Genomic DNA, 11,235 nt, shown 5'->3' on the forward strand with positions numbered 1-11,235 from the left:
AGAAAATAGTAGTAGGAATGACCAGCTAACCTTTCCAAGATTTGATCAATGAAGGGTAAAGGAAAGTGGTCCTTCCTCGTGACGGTATTAAACTTCCTATAGTTAATGCACATTCTCCAACCAGTAGTAACTCCAGTCGGCATGAGTTCATTATTAGCATTGGCTACGATGGTGATTCTGGACTTTTTAGGAACCACCTGAGTTGGACTCATCCATTGACTATTGGATATAAGGTATATGATACCCACATCCAATAGTTTAAGAACCTCGGCCTTAACCACTTCCTTTATATTTGGATTTAGTCTACACTGTGATTACTGAGCAGTCTTCACATTATCCTTAAGATAAATGCAGTGAGTACAAATCGAGGGGTCAATTCTCTTGAGATCCGCAATCATCCATCCAAGGGCTCCCTTATGCTTAATAAGAGTAGATATGATCATCTTGTTCTTTCTCAAGGTGGGCAGAAATTACCACTAGGTATGTCTCATCTTAACCTAAATATGCATATTTCAAATTAGAGGGGAAAGGTTTTTGGTCAAGCTTCGGTGGCTTGAGGTTAGACGGTAGAGGCACTTCATCAGTTTGGGGCAACTCTTCAAATTGTGGCTTCCATTGGTAAACTTCAAGTACCGGCGCAGCATCAAGCATGGCACATGTCTCCCTAATCATGTCATCATCAAAATCATGGGAGTGGGCTAGGCATGTCTGTAGAGGTTCAAAGGATAAGGTAAAGGGTGACCTATTTTCCACGAAAGTGTCAATCATGTTAATGTTGTGGATATCGTCATCATCCTCCAACCATCTGCCTGTGTTGAAAAAGATATTCATTTCTAATGTCATATTCTCCAAAGATATACTCTTGACACCATTCCTAGAATTGATAATGCGTTTAAGATGGCAAGGAATGGGCGACCAAGAATGATGAGAATATGAGTGCTCATGTTACTGATGGGTTCGGTATCCAGAATGATAAAATCTACAGGGTAGTAAAATCTATCGACCTAGACCAACACATCCTCAATGATCCCTCTTGGTACACGAATAGAGTGATTAACAAGTTGTAGTGTGGTTAGGGTGGGTTTTAATTCAGCTAACCCTAACTATTTGTATACCGAGTAGAGAATTAGATTAACGCTTGCTCCTAAGTTAAGAAGTGTGTGCTCAATTCAATAGTCCCTTATTACACATGATATGGTTGGGCTACCAGGATGTTTGAATTTTTGTGGCACATCTTTCTTTAGGATGACACTCACTTTCTTAGTCAGGAAGATTTCCTTTTAAATATTTTACCCTTTTTTGGTCCTACATAACTCTTTCAGGAATTTGGCATATGAAGGTATTTATTTCGTGGCATCAAATAGAGGAATGTTGACCTTCACTTGTTTCAACACTACTAGAATATCTTGAGAGTTAGAGAGAGGTTTTGGTGCAACCAACCGTTGGGAAATGGAGCAACCAGCTTCCCTTGAGGTTTCGGTTCTAACTTTGGTGGGGTATGGCTACATCCATCTTCTTTGTCCACTTCGGTGTCCTTAGGCTTTTCAGCCCTCGCCGGAATAGTTTTGTCAATGATCTTCCCACTCTTAAGAGTGGTGATGGATTTAGCTTGCTCCATCTGATTTGAAGAGCTTGGGTCGCTAACTTCATATTGTGGTTTGGGATTAGGAAGAGGTTGAGCTGGGATGCTCCCCTTGTTCCCAATCGTATTTTCAGCCTTAAGTCCTTATATCGCTTCTGTAAGGTCTTGAAAGGCTTGTAATATACCCTGATTGAAAAGCCCTTGCTTTTGAAAGTGTTTTAGAACCAAACCCTCTTGAGGTTTCTCTTGAATTGGAATTTGATTTAGGAAACCTTGAGGTGTAGCGGTTTGTCCATTCCTCCAACTAAAGTTTGGATGATTTCTCCAACCAGGATTGTATGTATTAGAGGTAGGTCCACTGAAAGGTCTGTGGTAATTACTTATGACATTGGATTGCCAATTCATTACCTCTTGAAGGGTAGATATAGTTGGAAAATTTTCAGTAGTATGAATGTTGCAAGCACAAATACCACAAATAGTTTCCTTAACCTTATCCTTCTTCAATTCTATAGCCTTGAGTTTTCTAGTCAGATTAGCCACTTGAGCATTAATATCACCATCCTCTTTCAGGAGATACATTCCACCCCTCTCCTTGGCATGAGTCGGCCTAGACGTAGTACTCTGTATAGGGGACATGTCCCATGATTGTGTGTTCTCAACAAGTTTATCAAAGTAGTCTCACACCTCATCGATACCTTTATTCATAAACTCCCCATTACACATCATCTCGACTAATTGGCGCATGGGAGATATTAGTCCATCGTAGAAAAAATTCATGATGCGCCACGTTTCAAAACCATGTTGTGGGCATGAACTAACAAGATCCTTGAACTGCTCTCAGCATTAGAAGAATGTTTCATCTTCCCTTTGGGCGAAATTCATGATCAACTTTCTAAGGGTGTTCGTCTTATGGTATGGGAAAATTTTCTTTATGAACTCCCTTGTCATGCTGTTCCATCTGCCAATAGATCGAGGACGTAGTGAATGTAAACACGTCTTAGCTTTCTCTTTCAAAGAAAAGGAAAAGAGTTTCAACCTGACCGTGTCATCAGACACGTTAGGAAAGTATAAAGTAGCTATGATCTCATCAAACTCTTTCACATATAATTATGAATTTTTTGACTCATGAAATTGCAGTAATGACTGCTTCAGTCGAAGTGGGAATATGCCAAGATGTCCTAGAGGGGGGTGAATAGGACTTTTAAAATTTATATGATGATTTAGAGCCTATCAATCCTATCCTACAGTAATACACAAATAGCAGGATTTCTTCAATGTAACTCTATTGGCTTCCAGGCCAAATAGAGGATCCAATCATAAGACTATTCAAAACATAAACAAGTTATATAACATAGTTCATGATGGATGTAACTGTGTGTGAGATGTGTTTCCAATTAGTTTTAGATAATCGTGTAAACATGCAATATGAGAACATTTAGAGAAATCACACAAACATTAAGAGTAAATAGCAATCCCAAACATAGCCATTTTTATAATGGTTCGACTACTTGTCTACTACACTTCCAGTGGATGCACTCAACCCTTTGAGTGTACTGGATCTCACTAACGGAGGTTTCAGATCTGGTTCACCTCAAAGTAGTACAACCTACACAAGGCTGACTCTAACGTGTCTCCACGGACACAAGTTTATGCCCCACACAGGAGCAAGAGTCAACACACAACACCCAGATTTTAGGCCACATAGGCTAAGGATCCACACACGGAACCTGACAGTTTATGTCCTACACAAGAGCAAAGGTCAACACACAACACCTAGGTTTTATACCACACAAGTCAAGAACTTACACGAGGACCTAAGTTTATGCTCTCCACAGAGCAAGGATCAACACACAACACCAAGGTTTTAAACCATACAAGTCAAGGACCTACACGAGGACCTAATTTTTGCTCAACACCAAGCAAGGGTCAAAACACAGCACCCCCACGTACTCTCCCGTCAGAGGCCTCCTATGAGGACTTAAAAGGGGTGAGAAGCACCTTTGACCGAATCCTACAACAGGAATGATCAAAAGGGTCTATGGATTCTAATGACTTATAAATAAGTAGATGAGCCCCATTAAGCACGTTGTTGAAGATCTCCTCCTTTGATGATGAAGAATCTTTAGCTCCCATGAACCGCAACACAGATGATGCTCCAATGTAAGGCAATGGGTTAGGTCAAGGTTATGTTGGAATATTAACTCTATAAATGTTTTCCTATTTTAGAAACAAAGTGATTGCAATCATCTATACACTTAAGGTATCCCAACTCAATGATTTGTTAGTAAGGTGGTAGTTGGAGGATCCTTGAATGCAGAAGTTCATTCCCCAATCCACTCTATTGAATATCAATGATGAGGGTGGATTGGAGGATGAACTCCCATGAGAGAAAAAGGCTTAGGGTATATGATCTAAATTAAACACTCAAAAGCTTTATCTATTTTCTCTACAAAGAGCCTCAAGCAAGCTCTCATTAAATAGGCAAAAAGTTCCAACGAAAAAAAATAATCATATTTTTGATAGAGTTTGATATCATTGAGCAAGCTTCGACATCATCGAGTGTATACTCTTGATATCATTGAATGCCCGCTTGATGACATGAACTGAATCTGTCAAACGCTTTTGAACCTTTTTGCCAACTGGTCGAGGATATCGAATACTCTTCGATGTCATCAGATTTCGAACTCCAATTCCATCGAAGCAAAGTTTGATTCCTCGACATTTGAAATTATGAGAGCAGACTTGCCTTTGATATTTAACAGGTGTTTGATATGATCGAGCATTCCTCGATATCATCTAGATTTGAATGTGGATGATATCGATAACAGTGTTGATTCATCGATATTTTCAAGGAATTTTCCTATAACCTTGCTGGACATTTGTGTCCTATTTCAATGACATCGACCTGGTCTCGATATGATCAATATTTGAGTATCAATTTTATCAAGTGATCATCGATACTTGAAAGATTTTACCTCAAAACTTGTTGGTCAGTTTTGAGTCCCAATCTGATATCATCGAAGGTCCGTCGATATCATCGAGGTTTGAATTTCGAGGATATCAAGGCTCTCTTCGAGATATCGAGAATCTCATGATTTTCCTTAAATGCATTCTGGACACAACCTGACTATTTGTTGATTTTATCAAGCGGTCTTGATGAACGCGAGATTTGAGAGTCGATGATATCGAGCATGTCATCGATTCATCGATAATTCAGTCCAAAATTCATTAAGGTTGCTGGACATCTGAAGTCCTCATTTCGATAATATCGAGTGATTTTCAAGGACATCGATAATAGTGTTCAATTTTATCGAACCACTTATCGATAAATCGGCAAAGGCAGAAAACTTAGAGATTTTTCGAATTTTGCAAAGCAGTTTTCTCACCTTAAACCCTAGGATGTTCTATCCATTTTTAAGGGTTTTATATACCTGGTGTTTTGGGACATGGGATGTGAGGCTAAGTTTACCTTTGACGAGTTCGGGCACACATCCAGTTGAGGCAGACGCTTGATCAATCTTCCTAATGGGTTCACTTGTCTTACTAACTCAATACACACGGTAATTGACAAACTAGGACACTTTCAACTCAAGCCCATGAAATTTAGGAAGGAGTTGGATCACCCTTAGCTTGATATCCATGTGTCTTACATTCTTAGGAAAAACCATGCATGAGGGTGTACTCACCCCGGTCGGTTGTAAATAATCTCGTAAAGTACGAGGCGGGGGTGCTTGATGCACCTCATTCTCATCTTGGATGTCCTCCACCCTAGGTTGGGGCAGAAGAGGTTGGTTTTCAGCCATCACTTCAATTAACTCAGGGGATTTCGAGCGGTGTCTAGTCCTGCGATGGATAGTCAACCCCTCAACCAATCCTCCATTAGTCAAGAGACGTCGAGTGTTGTCACGAGCCCACTTGGGCATGAAACACTCACAACCCTCAATTCAGATTCTAACTTAGATCTAAAAGAAAGAGAGGGTTGGGAAGAAGTTACCAGATTGGAGTCCTTCAGTTAAAAACCTGCAAAACAAACCAAAACAAGTTAGTGTTTGAAAATAGTAAGACTAAAAATAGAAAGTAAACTATTTTCTAAAAAAATAAAGAATTCTAAAGATAATCAAATAGAAAGTTTCTAAAAACAAATTAGGAAAGCTCTAAACCTAAAGTAGATAGTAAGAAATTTCTAAAAGAAAACCTAGAATTAAAAAGTTCCTAAATTAAAAAGAAATTCTAAAAAGGGAAATTATTAACCTAGTTTCTAAAAGTAAAAGTGGAAAGTTCTAACGAGAATTAGGAAATCCAAAAATTAGAAAATTTCTAATCAAACAAATTCCTAAAAATAGTAAATAGAGAGATCAGAAAGAGATTACCAATTTAAGAAGTTATATCAACAAAACAGGAAAGTTAAATTAGTGTATAAAAATATTTTTAAAAAAAGATCTAAACCTAAATTTAGAAAATCCTAATCTTAACCTAATTCTAAAACTAGTTAATCACAGAAAAAAGTAACCGTCAGTCCCCGGCAACGGCGCCAAAAACTTGTTCACACCCCAAGTATAGGGTTGCGAAGTAGTAATAATCTCTGTAAGACCGAGGTCAAATCCACAAGGACTGAACCCTGTACGTTATCTGAAAGTACACAGAACTAGAACTATAATAAGATGTAATCTAAATCAGGTGAATATCAGTGAATAATGGTGAAATAGTAATATAAAACTTATAGAATTCAAAGGTGGGAAACTAGGGATTCAGAGGATCCACTTGTAGAGATCAGGGAGATCTACGCTTGATTCATCAACTCAACTGGACTTCGAGCCCCATCTTCATCTAGTTGGAAAATATATCACTAAAGTTCAATCTGAACTTCCTTTGATCTAGTTTTCAAAGAGATGAAAGGTATAAAAATTAGAGATGATTCCATCACAAAACCATGCCCATGAAACAAAGTAAACAATGGAATTAAACTAATCCTCAACCAATCAGAAAGATGTATGAATGTTAGGAGGGATTCCATCATCCGACCATGTCCAAGGGGTAATGGTGAACAACAGGGCTTCCTAACTTCATAATCAAAATAATGGAACAAGAATACTTAAAGCCATCATAGATCTATTGTAATTTTAGTCACAACAAACCATTAAAAATTGAAAGCATTCTTATTAATCAAACTATAATCAACATCAGTTCATAAACATGAATCCAAGCCGGAAAAACACCCCATCATGTTACAAGCTTCACCTCTTAGCCCTAGCTAAGAGGTTTAGCCCAAAATGATTAGGCTGGATCTCTAAAAAAAAATAGTAATTAAAACAAAAAAAACTCTAAAAAACATATTGTCTCTCTCTCTCACTGACATCCCAGCCATGGATTGAATGCTTCTTCTCTCTCGCGTCTTCTTTATATAGGTGATGCAGTCGGCTGGGAGTGCGTAAGGGGTGCTGGAGTTGATTAGAGTGGTCGGTTGCGTAGCCCTTCGCAACAACAAAATCAGAAAACATCTTGCACAGCCCTATTTTACGTGGCAAGAAAAACAGAAATTGGCGGGATTTTCTTCTCGCGGAGCAAAAGTCAGTGAGATGTTTCCCCATTTTGGACGTCATGGTAGTGACTGGTCCTCTGTCCTGTTCGATTTGGATGGCTTGGATTGAAGGTAGACCCTAGGTGTTTGCTGCCCTGCTTGCAGAAATCAAACTGTGTCCATTTTCTTGCTGTTTGCGGAATGATTTTGGACCAGAATCTTATCCAGTTTCTAAATCGGATTATATATGAAACGAATAAGGTTTTGGTCTATTTCCTCCTATGGACAATGTGGATGGTTCAGATTAGTCTGAACACTTATGATGGTGGGCCACAACATTTCCTTCAAATGGACTCTGTTCGTTAATATCGTAGTGCAAAGGCTATTTTCGGCCGAAGATTTCTTGTGCAACTGCTTACTGTTTCTCCTGAGATTGCTTGGGTTGGGACGGAGTTGTCTGGGCTACCTGATGGATAGTCTAGATTGGACAGATGGTCCACGATGGTGAGCCCACATCATTCGCATGGAGGACATCCGTCCGGTTTCGCAGCAGCGAAAAACGGAAGTTTCCATTTTTTAAATGGGATGCGGGTCAAAGTCAGTTTGACCTGACTTGAGTTACAGTGCACCTTCAGTGCACTTGTGCACAGTGCACACACTATGCAAGGTGGGGTCCGCTATGAGGTTTATGAGAAATCCAATCCATTCGTCCATTCTTCCAACAAATTTAAGGGGTCAAGCCTAATTTTGAAGCATATCCATAGATCAGGCAGTCCCCACATTGACAATTTATGGGCTAATCTATCCGTTGGGCCATTTCCACAAAGATCCAATGGCTGAAATTTGACATGTATGGTTAATTTATGGTCCTCAGGGATTTTTGGGTCTGTTTAACGTGAGATACTGGATTTTCTCGAATCTTAGGCGTGTAAATTCTTCGATCTCAGTCCCGTGGGGTTTATTCCTTGCCTTGGTGATTTATGAGCATTAAGTCCATGCTTTTAGTACCCTTTTCCAATCCAGGCTCCTAAATACACCCTGCATCATAAACATGATTAAAATAGGGCCTTAGGCATTATCATGTACATAGAACCAAGTAATAACAGGGCTCTAATATGCAATATTTGACCCTCAACAACCAGCCGCACAAGGTTCGGTTCTAAATTGTTTTTCAAAGTGCCCCATCGTTACCCTTTTGATCTCATCAATATCTTCTTTTGTCTGACCCGACTCCAACTCAATGCTTCTAATCTTAGCTCTTCTTTGTCTCTTCATCGCTGTCGCGTGGAAGAACTTGGTGTTCCCGTCCCCTGCTTCCAGCCAGCTAATCTTTGCTTTTTGTTTCCAAAATGGATCTTCCATCAGCTCTAAACAAGAAAGGTTAGCTAAGGCTTCCTTGAAAAGACTCTGCAACTCACTGTCCGGCCCAATCACTACCGTTGATTCTTGCGTTTTCTGTTCAATATCCTCCAGGGTCCGCTCCGCCTGTTTCAATTGAGTAAAGATATTCCCAAAGACTTCTTTATTCCACACTTTGAGGTCTTGTTTAACGCTTTTCGGCTTGATCAGGACATTGTATATTGGCTGGTTTGATTCCACTTTTTCCTAAGCTATCTTTACTACCTGGATGAAAGATACGTGGTATATCCACATTCTTTGGAATCTAAATGGTTTTTACATGACAATTGCCTGACAAGGGAATGTCAGGAGCAATGGGACATGGTTAGAGTTTATACGAGGGAGATGTAACACATGAAACCTAGGGAAAAGGGAAGACCAGCCCACATTGATGAGCACCCTATCCAACCTTGCCCACACTCGAGCTGCCCCTCCTTGATTGTGGCTCCATGTGAACTAATTACCCAACAAACTAGCATTAAGGAGGCCAGCATTGTTTATTGCATCTGAAAATTCCAAAGAACTAGATCTCTCTATGTCTCTATGACTCCTCTCGGCAGTTTCGACTGTTGCATTAAAATCACCATAGACCGCCCAGGGACCCTGTACTATTGTGGAAAGGGATGCCAAGTCATCCCAAAGTGTTCTTCTTTGTATCCTAACATAGCTGACATATATGAATGTAATGAAGATATTAGATTAGAAACCTGCAAAGAGATTACAATAGATAAGGATTTGTTAGTCTTTTTTAAAACATTGTAGGAGATCAGGTTTTTGAAGAACACCCAAATCTTCCCTCCCTCTTCTGCGTTGGAGCAGGCCATACAAGTGGAAGCCCAGAGAAAGGCCTAACCCCACTCTCTTATCGTCTTTGAGCATTGGCTCAAGGATGGCCACTATCCAAGGATCACAAGTGCCAATAAGCCTTTTTGTTGTTGTGATCGTCCGCTGATTTCCAATTCCACGAGCATTCCACACTAAGATTTTATCCATCAATTACACATCCTGAGTTGACTGCCCTTCTCTTTAGCCTGCGTAGTTTGGATTCTTAATCACCTCTTATGTATAAAACCTTAGTCCTTCTTAGCAGCTTTGTTCCTCTCCTTAAGCTAGGAGCATGTTGATGTAGTTGAATAGTAGATTCAGGCCTTCTCAAATCTTGGTTTGATTCAGACTCCCTGGAATATGACTGCTTTTGGGCCAGGCTATCTCCTCTCATGTTTGTCTCCGGGTAGCTTCTTATCCCATATTGATCTGCTGCAAAAGTGACTCTTACATCTTCTGTAACAACTAATGGATGTTCATCTTACCAACCTTCTAACTTGACAACTGAGGAGAAAAAGGGGGAGAGGTCAACTTCAATACCCGCTCTTCGCTGCAGTATCTTGCAGTGGTGAGGGGCACAGGGGCTTGAGAGTATTTTTGTACATTCATCTGCAGATAGATCATCCTCAGCCGGAGCTTCCTAGGAGTATGTTGTGGAAGGGGGGAGATTGATATGGCATAAGTTCCTCTTCCCCTGGGTGAGGAGGTTTAAGTGAACTTGATCCTTCTTGCGTTTAAATGAACCTAGGGGCGAGCTACCTACTGATCTGGATCGATATACCTGGTAATTTTCCCTCACCTTTCGCTGGAGGTGTCCCTCTACCTGCTTAGTTAAGGCTTTTAACTGTTTGGATTGTTGTTCATACTCTGCTCTCCTGGATGGATCGTATCCCAAATTTGCATAGGTAAAGTTGTCTGGGAGGGGGAGTTTCATGGACTCAGAAGAATTGGAGTAGAAATTAGCTGAAGCTTGGATCAGGTATCTTGTCCAGGAGTGGATCGATATTGGATTAGTGCACCAAATTATACCACTCCTTGCGCCATTCTCTTCCACTGAGACAACGAATCGAGCATCTGGAGGACGGGGTTGAATAACCTCTGTTCTAGCACTTTCACTCTGAGGTAGGATAGGTTGACTGCATTCTGTTACCTGTTGAGTGTGTCATTCTTATCACAAACATCTACCAGGTGGTTGTCTTTTTCTGAGGGAGTCTGATGGAATCTTCTTTCCACCCATTCTTTGGTTCTCTCCGAGACTTGTTTTCTATCAATGTGCTTTGCAGCATACCCCATATCATCAACTGGTGCCATTTTTGCACGGATAGGGAGCACTTTATCCTCTACCTGCAATTTGAGTACCCTCTTTAAACTGATCCCTGGGCGAATCCTTATCTTGATGCAAGCAAAAACCTGGAAGATCCTGAGTTTTGTAGTAGAGTCTAGTTGGAATACCCTGTCGGAGTAGTTCCCTAGGTCTAGGATAACTACTTCCAGCCAGGCATGGGCTGGGATGCCAAATAGTTTGAGCAAAACCCCCTCCCCTCCCGTAGCTACATCTGTGGACCATGGATAGATTGACTTAATCCCCATTTGGTCATGTAATGAGAAGTTCGCCAAAAATTCTATGTAGTCTGATTTGGATTTGAGAGTGAATAGGAAGCTGATAGGGGAAATTCTAGTGACATCTATAGTAGAGGATGCAAATTTTGATGCCCTAATAGCTCCTATTAATCTCAGAATGGATATATTAGGATTTTTCACAATACACACTAGCCCAAGTTGGAGTTCCTGCAATTTTTACGCCACCGCTCATGGATCAGCTACAGAAATGAAATCTTCCTCCGAAGTATCCTTGCTCTCCCTTCTATGCCATTATAAAGTTACCACTATTGCATACAAAGGGGCTAAGGGC

At 40.3% G+C, this 11,235-nt stretch overlaps 1 non-coding gene across 1 annotated transcript; it reads left to right on the forward strand.

The window, feature by feature from the left end:
* Positions 1-2,375: 2,375 nt before the first annotated feature.
* LOC131241743 (small nucleolar RNA R71) lies at positions 2,376-2,482 on the forward strand. Its single transcript, XR_009169303.1, has one exon. It is a non-coding gene; the product is annotated as a small nucleolar RNA R71 (small nucleolar RNA).
* The last annotated feature ends 8,753 nt before the right edge of the window (positions 2,483-11,235 follow it).

Source organism: Magnolia sinica, chromosome 3, assembly GCF_029962835.1.
Source record: "Magnolia sinica isolate HGM2019 chromosome 3, MsV1, whole genome shotgun sequence".
Taxonomy (NCBI): domain Eukaryota; kingdom Viridiplantae; phylum Streptophyta; class Magnoliopsida; order Magnoliales; family Magnoliaceae; genus Magnolia; species Magnolia sinica.